This window comes from Acipenser ruthenus, chromosome 17 (genome assembly GCF_902713425.1).
Source record: "Acipenser ruthenus chromosome 17, fAciRut3.2 maternal haplotype, whole genome shotgun sequence".
NCBI lineage: Eukaryota > Metazoa > Chordata > Actinopteri > Acipenseriformes > Acipenseridae > Acipenser > Acipenser ruthenus.
The window spans coordinates 178,491-192,696 of NC_081205.1; the positions used below are offsets into that span (position 1 = coordinate 178,491).

The 14,206-nt window shown below is 45.0% G+C and overlaps 1 long non-coding RNA gene and 1 other non-coding gene across 2 annotated transcripts; both read left to right on the forward strand.

The window, feature by feature from the left end:
* Positions 1–11,450: 11,450 nt before the first annotated feature.
* On the forward strand, positions 11,451–13,636 carry LOC117422820 (uncharacterized). The gene is made up of 2 exons (XR_004547696.3): positions 11,451–11,655; positions 13,277–13,636. It is a non-coding gene; the product is annotated as an uncharacterized LOC117422820 (long non-coding RNA).
* On the forward strand, positions 13,039–13,208 carry LOC117423795 (small Cajal body-specific RNA 16). The gene has a single exon (XR_004547828.1). It is a non-coding gene; the product is annotated as a small Cajal body-specific RNA 16 (non-coding RNA).
* Positions 13,637–14,206: the final 570 nt, after the last annotated feature.

Genomic DNA, 14,206 nt, shown 5'->3' on the forward strand with positions numbered 1-14,206 from the left:
CACAGACACACTCACACTGACACACTCACACTGACACACAGACACACTCACACACTGACGCACAGACACACTCACACTGACACACAGACACACTCACACTGACACACAGACACACTCACACACTGACACACAGACACACTCACACTGACACACAGACACACTCACACTGACACACAGACACAGTCACACTGACACAGTCACACTGACACACAGACAAACTCACACTGACACATAGACACACTCACACTGACACAGTCACACTGACACACACTCACACTCACACTGACACACAGACACACTCACACTCAGACTGACACACAGACACACTCACACTCACACACAGACACACTCACACTCACACTGACACACAGACACACTCACACTCACACTGACACACAGACACACTCACACTCACACTCACACACAGACACACTCACACTCACACTCACACACAGACACACTCACACTCAGACTCACACACAGACACACTCACACTCACACTGACACACAGACACACTCACACTCAGACTGACACACAGACACACTCACACTCACACTGACACACAGACACACTCACACTCACACTGACACACAGACACACTCACACTGACACACAGACACACTCACACTCACACTCACACACAGACACACTCAGACTGACACACAGACACACTCACACTCAGACTGACACACAGACACACTCACACTCACACACAGACACACTCACACTGACACACAGACACACTCACACTCACACTGACACACAGACACACTCACACACTGACACACAGACACAGACACAGACACACTCACACTGACACACAGACACACTCACACTCACAATGACACACAGACACACTCACACTGACACACAGACACACTCACACTCACAATGACACACAGACACACTCACACTGACACACAGACACACTCACACTCACACTCACACACAGACACACTCACACTCAGACTGACACACAGACACACTCACACTCAGACTGACACACAGACACACTCACACTGACACACAGTCACACTCACACTCACAATGACACACAGACACACTCACACTGACACACAGACACACTCACACTCACAATGACACACAGACACACTCACACTGACACACAGACACACTCACACTCACACTCACACACAGACACACTCACACTCAGACTGACACACAGACACACTCACACTTACACACTCACACACAGACACACTCACACTGACACAGTCACACTGACACACAGACACACTCACACTGACACACAGACACACTCACACTGACACACAGACACACTCACACTCACACACAGACACACTCACACTGACACAGTCACACTGACACACATACACACTCACACACTGACACAGTCACACAGACACACAGACACACTCACACTGACACACAGACACACTCACACTGACACAGTCACACTGACACACACTCACACTCACACTGACACACAGACACACTCACACTCACACACAGACACACTCACACTGACACACAGACACACTCACACTGACACAGTCACACTGACACACACTCACACTCACACTGACACACAGACACACTCACACTCACACACAGACACACTCACACTGACACACAGACACACTCACACTCACACACAGACACACTCACACTGACACACAGACACACTCACACTGACACACAGACACACTCACACTCACACTCACACACAGACACACTCACACTCACACTCACACTCACACTCACACTCACACTCACACACTCGCTAATGAATTGGATGAAGTCTCCTCTCCTTCTGCATGGTTTCTATACACAAATTAAACCAGAAGAGAGGTTCTGTGTTAATTATACAATGAGAAATTTGAATGAATTTACCGTGCCATCCTGTACTGGTACACAAGCTGTCTGTCTCAGGGCTGGAATTGGAGGTGCATTCAGATTAGGGCACGTCTCAGGATTTGTATATTGTTAGTCGCGCTGCAAAACCACATTGGATGTTGGATGCAGAGTGAATTCCATTAACTGTAATGGAATGTGCAGTAAATCAATATGAGTCAAATAATATGTGGCTGTTATCAGAAATGAATGTACAGCTATGAGGTCTGGTGGAGTATTTAAATGAGGGACACACATTGAAACACTTGGATCTCTCTGAAAAGAAGACACTGTAACTCAGCAGGTCTGATCCATTAAGATATCTTGAAATAATGACATGAATACTGGTGCAGTTATCCCTCATTACATTTCTACTTGATTAGGTACATATATTTCCAACATTAGCATTGTTCCTTTTTGCCACAGCCTACAGTGCCCCTTAGTGGTGAAACGGTGTAATTGTGGCAGAAAGCACCCACAAAAATACAGATTGTGTGTCTTAAGTTATCCTGTTTGAGAGGACCTATTCCAAACACCACCGTTTTATACACAGGTACACACGTGCCCAGTTTTATACAATCTCTCACACAGACACATACGCGCACACACATATACACACACACACACACACACACACACATCAAGCAGAATGCTATCTGAATTGATTTTTTTTGTCTCATTTTAAGTTTCTCAGAAGGACACTATCCTGTTTTCAGCCCCACAGTTAATGGAGTTCTATTGTTCAGGGCTCGTTTATACCTCATAGGATTAAACCATTTCTTTGACAGCAGCCCAAATAAAAACCAATCTCGTCGAGCCCATACAGCGGCATTTATGAGCACAAAAGAAACTTAATGAACTGAAAAACGGTGGAAAAGAAAAGAAAAAGCAGCGGGAGCCCTCGGCTCTCCCCAGACCTGATCTCTTCTATCTGGTAAAAGAGATTGAAGTCTGTTTGGGCCCTTACGAGAAGCCATTGAAAGTGCTGATCAATACCAGCACAGCTGCGATAAGATCCAGGAGAAGGCAATGCCAGTGTATGGGCTGATTGAGAGGAGACACGCTGGCTGCTCTGAGTGGATCTAGAGACAGAACGGCAGATAGAATCTCTTATGAGTTTATGAGTTGTTTTATTATTGAAGCAATTAATAAACGTTTCAATCAGTTCACAGAACAGTGCATTGACAGCACGCACACACAAACACACAGAACAGTGCACTGACAGCACACACACACACAAACACACAGAACAGTGCACTGACAGCACACACACACACAAACACACATAACAGTGCACTGACAGCACGCACACACACAAACACACAGAACAGTGCATTGACAGCACGCACACACAAACACACAGAACAGTGCACTGACAGCACGCACACACACAAACACGCAGAACAGTGCACTGACAGCACGCACACACACAAACACACAGAACAGTGCACTGACAGCACACACACACACAAACACACAGAACAGTGCACTGACAGCACGCACACACAAACACACAGAACAGTGCATTGACAGCACGCACTGTCTCTGTTTGAGTCTAGTGCTGGGGATGTTTCAGTAGCTTCTGAACTGAATGAAATGAGTTCTCATTATGCTTGGTTTCTGTGCAGTTTAAGTGCAAAGCTCACCATCGCCCTTCCTCCAGGGACTGTGGTTAAACAGGGGTTTCTATTTCATTACATTATTAGAAAGAGAGCTGGACGCAGATTCTTTCCTGCTGTCAATCACAGGCTGGCAGGTGAGGCTCAGATGTTTTCATATCCTTGCTAAAGGAGAGAAATACAGAGAGATGCACCTCTGTTTAACCTACTGTAAGAGTTTAGAAATAAAAAGCCCTTCAAACATTCTGGAGCGTGGGAGCTGGACTTCACTGATGGCTTCTGTCTTCAATTCCTTTCTCAGCAGTATTTGGTCTCAACTAATCAGCTGAGGGAATGTGAATGGAATTGGTAGCTGGAGCTGTTTTCCATAAGAAATGTAGTCCATGCTCCTTGCACTAGAATGACGAGAAGGGACAGACCCAGCTGTTCATGGCTGTCGTTGCACTTTTTGCACTTTTTCCTTTTGACTTGGCCTTGGCCAAAATAAAGTGGTTAAATTCATCTGTAAATGGAATTCTTTTCCTGTGATCACTCCACTGCAAGTGGACCGCTGTGACAGTTCAGTTTTGTAAAGGTTGTCGTAATGGATTACGATTGCTGCAAGGGGCAGCTTGTGAAAAGTGTGCATTAGTGTTAGGGTTAGAGTTCGCATTGGTATTAGAGTTTGTATTGGTGTTAGTGCTCATGTCAGTATTATAAATATTAACACATCTGGGGTAATATTTTTACCTACCTAGATTTTCTGATGAGCTTGCTGAGTTCAGTGGTTTATTTTTTAAAGAAACAGAGCTTCCTAGTTACCTCCAGCGCTAATCTGTGTAATAGATCCATTCTGTACAGCCACGTGTACAAAATGGCTCTTTTCCAGTCCCAGCTCCTCTGTGATGGTCTCTAATGGAAAGCGCCGCTGAGAAGTGTCGAGCCGATTGTTTAAAAGTAACAGAAGTGAGGAAGCGTCAGGGCCGGGTGAATAAGACTTGGCATGTGTTTCACATGCATAGCTGACAGATTGTTCTTTCCTCTGATTGCACAGAAACCCCATTACAGGCTGCACAGGGACCTGTAAGGTAAGATAACTGTTTAATGGCACAGCACTGAAAGGAGATTTCTTTTGCCACTAGCTCTTAGTTTTTTCTCATTTTCAGGTTTTTCACCTTTTGAAGTTGTTTTAATTGGCTCCCTGCTGTTCAAGCTGAGCCCCAAATAGCAGCATTGAGCCCTGGGGTAGAGAGAGGTTGAGAAACACATCGACCACATTGACAGGAAGGCTTGACGATGCACTAATAAATTCATCTGTTTGCAGTACTTGGAGTTGTAGAAGAAACCTCTTCACATGTCAATTACTTTACTTTAAATTCTATTTTACTTATTTATGCAAGTAAAATGAACTTTGTGTCGCACTCGAATTTTAGAGTTGATGTTGGTGAGAGGCGAAGGCATTTTGTTGTCCCGTCCCGTCTTGTATGTTTGTTTATCTCTCCGTGAGTGTTTTTGCATGCGCCACAAACAAATGGTCAAGACCGCTTTGTTGTCGATGCTTAGTGGACCCTACTGTAGCTTTGATTGCAGCGCTTTACCAGTGGTCTTAACACAGACTTGGGGCATACCTGTATATTGTATAGTGTATTGTCTTCTCAAACTTACTCTGTCTCACTAGTCAGGGCTTGAAAAGCACTTCTTTCCATAAGAGATGCAGAGTTATTAAAGCATTCAGTTGAGCTGATAGGACAATACCCAAGACACTGAGGCACAGGTCACACCACGGGCACTGAAGCTTGTTCTTTCCATGCGGCACCAAAGTACAGATCTATAAAACCAGGCAGAGAGTAACCCGGCTAGGAATGCAAGGCAGGGCTTGTGAGAAACACAGTGATTACTCACACAATCTGCACATTAGAGTCTGCTCAGGCAGGCATGAAGACGATGATAAATACAGTGCGCTAGGATGCTTTGTATAAGGTCAAGACCAATTTGTCACCGTCTTGTAATTCAGATCCCAATGGGCGAACAACTAAATTATTGTTTGTTGTGGTGTTGATGCTGTAGAGCTCCCCTACAATTCTGTCATCGTCTTTTCTCTTTACAGGATCTGGGCTCCAATCATGTCCAGGCTGCAGAGAGCCGGGTTAGTCTTTTCACTTGGGATCTAACACAGCATTGGAATTATTTCTCATGATGACTTTGTACTCACCTCTTACCTGGATGACGTTACAGAAAAGGTCATTATGGCTTCATTATGGATAGTGGGCAGCAGGGTACAGGAGAAGGTGTAGTTAGTAAAGTAGAGTCTAGGTTGTCTTGACTATAAAGTAAGACACGAATGCTACTACGGAATGTAAACGGATTTCTACATTCACAAGGTTTGTTTCTATTAGAAGCGTGAAATTCTCATTAAAATGAAGATTGGAAAAAAAATGATAAAGTCTAATCTTCTCAGTAATCCATAAAATAATTAGACAGGAATGCATTGGTGCTGGGTGGGGGGCACTTTCTGTAAACTCCTGACGAATTACAATAGCTTGTGGTTACATACTGAACACAAGACCCTCTCCAGAGAATCTGAATGACACACTGCACCTCTACCTTGAATACTGTGCAGCATCAAAGACTTCTAATCTCTGCCTTTGATCAAGCCTAATGCTCCTTATCTTTAGAAAGCTAGAAAGCTTTAGAAAGAGTCCATTAGAAAGCTTTGACTCTGTGCCCAGTGCTGCTGTAGATTCATCAGTCCCTCGAATTCCAGATTCTGCATTGTGTTTCATTTACCTGGCTGATTTACGTTTCTCTAGTCCTGTTTGTGGTTCATTCCTAATCGCTGATCCCCCCATTAGAAATCTGTTGTCTTTATGTCTCTTCAAATATGGCCCAAGGGAAGCACATACAGGCATTTACAGTACCTGATAATTAAGACAAAATGCAATGCTCAAATGGAGATCATTAAAAGAAAAGAGCTTTAAAAGGTCAAGATAGCAAATAATCTCTCCTGTTTATTGAACTTTGGAGGTCCTTCTTTCAAACCTGTCTTATTAATTGGTATTTCTCTTGTGTCAACATGTCCAGGACTCAGTCCTCGGCCCCCTTGGGTCAACCTGTTATTCTTAGTGGCTTTGCTGATATCACATTGCTCCAGAGAGCTCTGCTCAATATATTTCTAGTAAAATATTCAAAACCTTTAATCAGCTTTTATACAAGCACAAAATTGTGCAATGTGTTACTTCTCTTAATACTTTGCACTGATTGGCTTTGTTTTGGTCTGACGAGCATTACGGAAGCTTTGTCTCATAAAGGGACAGTGGATCAGTTTTGGTACATGTGTGTTTGGGTCAGCACTGGCAGGATGGGGCACTGCACACTCCCTCACTTCTCTGAATTCCTCAGTGACTTCAGCTTTTCTGGGGTGAGCAGTCAGGGACTAACAGAATTAGTTCAGTATCATTCACTGTGACCCTGATAGATCAGGCAGTTAAAGACAGGTCTCGGGGAATGAGATCGGAGATTAGAGCATTAGAGGAACCGTTTCACTACAGAGCCCCTGATTCTGCTTCTATGTCTTATTGAACATGTTAACCTCGTAAGAAACTCCATGACGTTCAGAGAGCGTTCTCCAAACACCCAGGGATCAAACTGGAAGGAAGCTGGTCACACGATAGCCCGTAATGGCACGTCACAAAGATTCAATGCTGTGCCTGACAAGACAACCCTAACCAATGCTCAGATGAAGAGGAGTCATGTGATGGCAGATGTGTTCTGATGGCCTTTATTCTCCCGGTCTGCCTGCCCAGTAATCAGTTCTGTGTCTTGTTATCTATTCAGGAGCCACACACTGCTCTGCAGGCTTGGGCACGTGCTGGCAAACTGGCTGGATTTTATTACTGAACTCGGACTGGATGAATACGAGCGTCCCTGAGGTACCAGGCAGTACATTCCTCAAACTGCCCCCTCTGTCTCAGGTAGGAAATGTTTACACTGCTCGCTAATCCGCTCCCTGAGGACATGCAGAGAGAGAACCTAGCAAGCTGGGTTTCTTCAGCAGGAGGCAGCGCTGGTACCAGACTCTACCCTGGTTACCCTGCTGCAGTGGAAGCCTGTGTCAGGAGAGCTGCTGGTGTGGATGCTGGGAGCAGATCAGAGAGGGGCAGGCTCTTAAGCCAGTGGGGTGACTGCTTGTATTCTGAGGGCTTCTAGTGCATCGTCTCACCTGCAGGTGTCAGTAGTGAGTCCTGTGATAATGCTGCTCTCATTTAACCAAGGCTGTCCTTGTTTCATCGTTATTGTTTTCATTAGCTGTCAAGCACATACTGCACAGTCACGCTTGATTATAACAACGCTTATAGCCGGGTGTGTTTCTCCAGCTGGGTGATTAACATGAGAATTGTGCATGCAGGGATGCCTGGAGCGATCGCTATAGACAGGTGATCCTTCCATACAAATTGAACTGCAGTCAGATATAGCCTGGACACAAAGAAATGCCAGAGCAGTCTAATGAAGGACCTGCGTGACTGTAATTGAGACTTGTAGCTGACTGGAGTCCTCGGGCGGTGGAGCTGCTAAGGCACATTTCACACATCAGTGCTGGCTGGTTATCTGTCCTGAGATACAGTACAGTGGGTGGAGATACTATAATGAAGGCATTGTTGCAGGCCGTGGCACAGAGCCACTCATTCTCAGGTGTGTCCGCTCACTCTACGAAGGGGTTGATGAAATGGTACTGAGGACACACATAGGACCTGTAATAGGATTTACCAGTGATATCAGTGATGACATGTAGTTAGTTCTGGTGGAGTGGTGTCTGGCTAAGGGGATCAGATGATGCATTTGAACCACAGCGCTGGGACCCCAGAGTGCCTGCCCCTCTCTACTCAGCAGCTCCTGCAATGAGATGTGCTGTTACAGTCAGCCTGGCCCAGGGAAACACATCTCTCTGACCAGAGCTCTGCTTCATACTCCATCCAGCCTAGAATCCTTCCTTTGTGTTCCCAGGACTCACAGTGCTGAATTCTATCTGCACACGCCCCAATGTTCATAAACAACAGTCTCCTTTTACTATATTCCCAGTCCTGCTCAGTTACCAGCTGTGAAGGGCTTTTGTAGGACTTGACAGAGTAATTATTTGCCCATTAGCTCCCAGTCATGCTCACTTCATTACTAGCAGAGTTATTGTTCATGCAGTGATCCCTGCGCATGCATTGTCAGTGGAAGCAATAACGTTTTAAGCTGAAATTAAAATGCAGAGCTGGTGTAATAACTCACTTCTCATACAGCTGTTTGCAGTGTATCCAGCGCATACTCCTCATTGAGCAGAGCCCTTGGTGTTTGGCTTGCATGGAGACACTGCAGCCGGCATGCAGAAGGGCTGCCGGGAGCAGTGCGGCTCCATTGTAGCGCTCGGTGGAAGTGACTGCTTTGAGATCTGCACTCGTTTGCACAGGGTCGAGCTGCAAGGGAGCCAAGCACAGCAACAGCAGCAGCCTTGGGAAGCAAGCTCATTATAATACAGCGGCTAACTGTTAATTACAAGATGCTATGCAAACCAGGCCAGAAGCTGTGCTGTGTTATATTAGCGAGTAACTAGCTTCAGCTCTTCCCAGCCAGCTGATACACTAGTATGATTTCTCTTGGTAATAAAATGTGTTGATATTTTTGTCCAGCCCACAGGGATTGTTAGGCAGTGGAAAGTGGGTTCTTTTTATTATGTTAAGATTATGTTCCACTTAAATTCATTAGGAATATATTCATTTCAAATGAACCTCAAAACTTGAGCAATTCAGACTCCACTGAAATCCTTTGCAATTCTGTTAAATTCACATGAATTTACTAACTTTATATTCAAGTTTAGGATCCCAGGTGGCTTACCTGGTAATGGTTCGGCCCGTGGTGTGCAGAGGGAGTCTTACACACAGGGGGGAGTGCAGGGATTCTAAAGGGAGTCTTACACACAGGGGGGAGTGCAGGGATTCTAAAGGGAGTCTTACACACAGGGGGCAGTGCAGGGATTCCAGAGGGAGTCTTACACACAGGGGGCAGTGCAGGGATTCCAGAGGGAGTCTTACACACAGGGGGGAGTGCAGGGATTCCAGAGGGAGTCTTACACACAGGGGGCAGTGCAGGGATTCCAGAGGGAGTCTTACACACAGGGGGGAGTGCAGGGATTCCAGAGGGAGTCTTACACACAGGGGGCAGTGCAGGGATTCCAGAGGGAGTCTTACACACAGGGGGCAGTGCAGGGAGTGTCACATTAGCTCTTACTCTAGGAGTAAGCCACACACTGGAGTAATTAAAGTAACACAGACCTCCCAGATATCTGAGTCATGCAGTCGCAATGAGAACCACTCTGAATAACTGCAAACATCAAAAGCAGGGAAGAAAAGTTCAATATATATAGAGAGATGTATTACTATTAAATATAGAGAGAGAGATGTATTACTATTAAATATATATAGAGAGATGTATTACTATTATTTATAATTAGAGAGAGATGTATTACTATTATTTATAATTAGCAAGAGATGTATTAGCCTCAGCTAAGGAAACCCATCAACTCTCATTGTACTTCATTGCACTTGTCAAAACTGACTCTGATGTATAATTATCTGCAACCAGAGAGCTTTTCAAAATGAATTTTAATGATGCTCTGTAGGAACATTCACTGTTACCTGGGAAGCTCTTTGGGATAAATGCTGGCGAGTAATCAGTGCAAAGTGCAATGCAAAAGGGTTCTGTTGAGACGAGCAGTGAGGCATCAGCACCTCCCTTACAGGCATGTCCAGCTGCCCAGGATCTGCAATCTGATGACTGATTACCCTGTCGTGCTGCTGCTGCTGCTGAATGGGTAGAGGGATTTGAATCAATCATCCACACTGCCATGGCATTTCACATTACAGTAACAGTAATCGCCTGAGCTTCTCACTGATGAAAGGAGCTGCACTGTACAGGGAAATGATCTGAGAGCAGCTGTGCTGTACAGGGAAATGATCTGAGAGCAGCTGCACTGTACAGGGAAATGATCTGAGAGCAGCTGCACTGTACAGGGAAATGATCTGATAGCAGCTGCACTGTACAGGGAAATGATCTGAGAGCAGCTGCACTGTACAGGGAAATGATCTGAGAGCAGCTGTGCTGTACAGGGAAATGATCTGAGAGCAGCTGCACTGTACAGGGAAATGATCTGAGAGCAGCTGCACTGTACAGGGAAATGATCTGATAGCAGCTGCACTGTACAGGGAAATGATCTGAGAGCAGCTGCACTGTACAGGGAAATTATCTGAGAGCAGCTGCACTGTACAGGGAAATGATCTGAGAGCAGCTGCACTGTACAGGGAAATGATCTGAGAGCAGCTGCACTGTACAGGGAAATGATCTGAGAGCAGCTGCACTGTACAGGGAAATGATCTGAGAGCAGCTGCACTGTACAGGGAAATGATCTGAGAGCAGCTGCACTGTACATGGGAAATGATCTGAGAGCAGCTGCGCTGTACAGGGAAATGATCTGAGAGCAGCTGTACTGTACAGGGAAATGATCTGAGAGCAGCTGTGCTGTACAGGGAAATGATCTGAGAGCAGCTGTGCTGTACAGGGAAATGATCTGAGAGCAGCTGCACTACAGGGCCCTCTTCCCTGTCAGTAGCTCCAACGTGACAGTCAAAAACTCCAAAGTGACAGTGCAAATGTGCCGTGATAAACTAGTATCCAGTGTAGCAGTGTTTAGAACACTGGCATGTAAGCTCCTGGATTTGATTTCGACCTGTGAAATGAAGTGTTGTCCCCTCTCATCTGGCAGCCATAGTAAAACTCGTCCTTATACAGTTTGTAGCTATGCGGCGGGTGCACTGCACTGTGAAAGCAATGACACTACTGCCATCTGCTGGAAGTATACTGTAAATGTTGTGGGGTTTGTGTTTTTAAGGGGAGGCAACATGTGATTACCAGCCTTTCTTTTATTGGATGTGCCTGTAGCCAATAAGGATGACACCGCCGCCCAGCCAAATAAATACCCGGAAGATTGGTTTTATTCAGTGTCACGCTAGAGGGAAGAAGCGTTTGGTTTATAGTGTAACGTGTAATGCTGGAGCTAGAGTTAACCCGGAGAGTTTTTTTTTTTTTAAATAAATGTTTTTTGTTGTTAAAAGGCGAGTGGAGTCGAGACCGTGGTTAGTAACGTAGGTAAGTAGCACAGTTTGCATTAATAATGTATTATTCAGAATGCACGCCGTGGTGTTTGTTATAGGAACTTTTTCATGTAGGCCGAAACTCGGGCACAGACCATGGAGTTAGTGTTTGGTTGTATTTTTTTTTTTTTTAAATGCGGTGTAGGCTGGCAATATTTAATTTAGCTTTTACTGAAATAAATTTAGTCTAAGTAATAGAATGCCGGTATCTTGTCGAACCATACACGCCACGTGTCGTGCATGGCGAATCTCGTGGCTTAATTTAGTAATCACTAGTATAAGTTTTGATTTAAGCGTTTATAAGACGCAGATGTATTAGATTTGGGTACAAAAATGTACTTCATTGTAAGATGGTGCGTTGTGCTGCAGTTCGACAAAGGACGGCTTGAAAGGCGTGTGAACAAACGAATGGGTTTACGAAACCGGCTGTGACCAGTTCTGGGGTGTGCTGAACGCTAGTATTTGCTTTATAAGGTGCTGCTGTTCTCTGCATGCTGAAATCGGTTTATGGGGGCCTTAAACAATTTAAAATGTGAGGCCACTCTGCGTAGCAATTTGAATGGTAGACGAGATGCATTACTATTGTGAGAAGTATTGACGCCGACGCTTTACGTTGCTGTGGGGATTCTGTCTAAGTTAATTCAGTAGTTATACCACAAGGTGGCGTCAGAAGCTTGCTATATAATCGGTAGAAAGCCAGCAGGTTAATCGTTGCGTACAGCCAAATGCTCTCGGTGGGTGGAGGGATTAAACAAGATTGCACACTGACTGCTTATGTGCACTATACCTCAAAATCCGTTTACTGGATTGTAATGTGCTCTGGCGATCTCGTACCCTTGCTTTTCACTTTAAAGGAATTTGCATTTTAAGGAGGCTGTGTGGTCCAGTGGTTAAAGAAAAGTGCTTGTAACTAGAAGGTCCCTGGTTCAAATCCCACCTCGGTCATTGTGTGACCCTGAGCAAGTCACTTAACCTCCTTGTGCTGCGTCTTTTGGGTGAGAAGTAGTTGTAAGTGACTGCAGCTGATTCGTAGTTCACACACCCTAGTCTCTGTAAGTCGCCTTGGATAAAGGCGTCTGCTAAATAAACAAATAACCCCTAACCTTTTATGCTGCCAATGTCCCATTAGACTAAAACGCCAGATAACAAGAGCTTCCTGGATGAGGCGAGACGTCTGCTCTGGTATACCAAGGGGAGGGTTTGTTAGTCGATGGTCATTCACACCTAATTAAGAAGCTGTGGTCTGTTAACTGATTTACAAGCTAGGGTGACAGAAATCACAGCGTCTCCTGCACGCATGTATTGCAAAGGAGTGTGGGTGTTCTCCAGTGTGACTCCTATCTAAGTGAAGGAGTGGCTTGTGTGGCAGGGATGTGGCTTGGTCTGGGAATTAGCTGCTGTGTTGCTGACCTCCTGGTTGGCTGTGTATGCTGCAGCTTGACCCTGACCTAGACTATAACAGGGTGAGCATGGAGACGCAGCCCTGGCAGTAACAGGTGTGAGCATCACCCAGCTGTCTGATGCTCGTGTATAATACTGCACACAAACCCCTGACTCCAGTTGAACGTTTGGCATTGTGTTTTGAGTGTGACTAATCTTCTCTTGCTCTCTTGCAGGGCGGTGTGTTCGGAGAGGTGGGTTGAAGATGGATCTCTTCAAGTGGTGTGAAGTCTGGGGCTGCAAGGAGGGGGTTCTGCTGTCCTGTGCTGCGATTGATTTAAGAAGCATGATGTCTCTTCAGTGAGGCTGCACTGGCTGAACTCTCCCTGCTTTGTTAGTTGCACTTTGAGGCTCTGATTTTTATTTAACAAGTAGAATTGTTCAACTTTTGCTAATTTTAGTTTACTGTAAGCCAGTGTGTGTGAAACTCTGCTATCTTTACATTAAGCAATAGCTCAACTGTTTGCAGTAAATGTCTGGTATTAACTGAAGCTTTTTGTATTCCATTTGTTTAATAAAATAAAGGTCTTTCCAGATCTTGTTGCATGTTGAGTAATTCTTTGGGTTTATAATGTTTGCTCTGATTTTTGCAGGCTGATGAATCTTGATGGACAGCAATCCTATCTGATAAAGGTGTCTGGCAAGCTGCAGCCTAATGCACTAAGCAATAGGCTGGTTTGTCTTAAGACAGATTGCATACTAGCAGGGTTACTGAACGGTGATCTGGTCTTGTGTTACACCCCCCCTCCCTCCACAGCACAGAGACCTACTGCAGAGAGACTCGGGTTGAGTTTTTAGATGTGTGACTTGCTCACAATGTGCTGTGTCCTGATCATGAATACTGTGAGGATTATCGAGTCATCTCTAATTTGCATGTCACTTCAGTTTTAAACACACTTTCTAGAATTGCTTCCATAGCTTGCCTTGAATGAGTGGAGGTAGACTTGTAAAGCAAACTGGACTGCATTGCATTCTAGCATGAAATTTCAATGTAGATACACTGGAACCTGCATTGCATTCTAGCATGAAATTTCAATGCAGATACACTGGAACCTGCATAGAATTCTAGCATGAAATGGCAATGCAGCTACTTTGTTTCCTCAGGA